This window comes from Wasmannia auropunctata, unplaced genomic scaffold, assembly GCF_000956235.1.
Source record: "Wasmannia auropunctata unplaced genomic scaffold, wasmannia.A_1.0 LD336101.1, whole genome shotgun sequence".
NCBI classification, from domain to species: Eukaryota; Metazoa; Arthropoda; class Insecta; order Hymenoptera; family Formicidae; genus Wasmannia; species Wasmannia auropunctata.
The window spans coordinates 6,213,333-6,213,812 of NW_012026789.1; the positions used below are offsets into that span (position 1 = coordinate 6,213,333).

General features: G+C 59.8%; 1 protein-coding gene and 1 long non-coding RNA gene across 3 annotated transcripts in view; both read right to left on the reverse strand.

Moving 5' to 3' along the window:
* LOC105460766 overlaps positions 1-480 on the reverse strand; it is a 22,654-nt gene that overhangs the window by 13,708 nt on the left and 8,466 nt on the right. The gene's annotated exons all lie outside the window — the stretch shown is intronic.
* Positions 1-480, reverse strand: part of LOC105460727 (WD repeat-containing protein 35-like) — a 48,547-nt gene that overhangs the window by 2,301 nt on the left and 45,766 nt on the right. The gene's annotated exons all lie outside the window — the stretch shown is intronic.

Sequence of the window (480 nt, forward strand, 5' to 3'; positions counted from 1 at the left end):
TGGTTATGTTAGGTTAGGTTAGGTTAGGTTAGGTTAGGTTAGGTTAGGTTAGGTTAGGTTAGGTTAGGTTAGGTTAGGTTAGGTTCCCCTCTCATGGACGCGGCCTTGCCGTGGCAGAGGGGCTCCCCCGAGGCCGCAGGAGGCCTCGGGGGCTAACGGCGTCCCTGTCCCGGGAGGTGTTCTCCCGGGCCGCTCACACCGGAACCCTACGGTCATGTCTCTGGGGACCGGGGGCCTTGGCTTCACCGCCCGGGCCGCGAGGATGTGGACCTCTATAAAAAACCACCCCCAATCCTGAGCTGTGGTACGCGGCGAAGGGATGCGTTGGCAGGGGGGAAGTCCTGTCTAGCGACCAACTTCGGGGCACCTGGCGCACCCCGTCGTATATAGCCCTCTCCCCCGGAATGGCGTCACCCGGGGGAGAGTATGCTTCGTCCTTACTCGTGGGAACAAAATGAGTATTGATAACAAAACCACGAC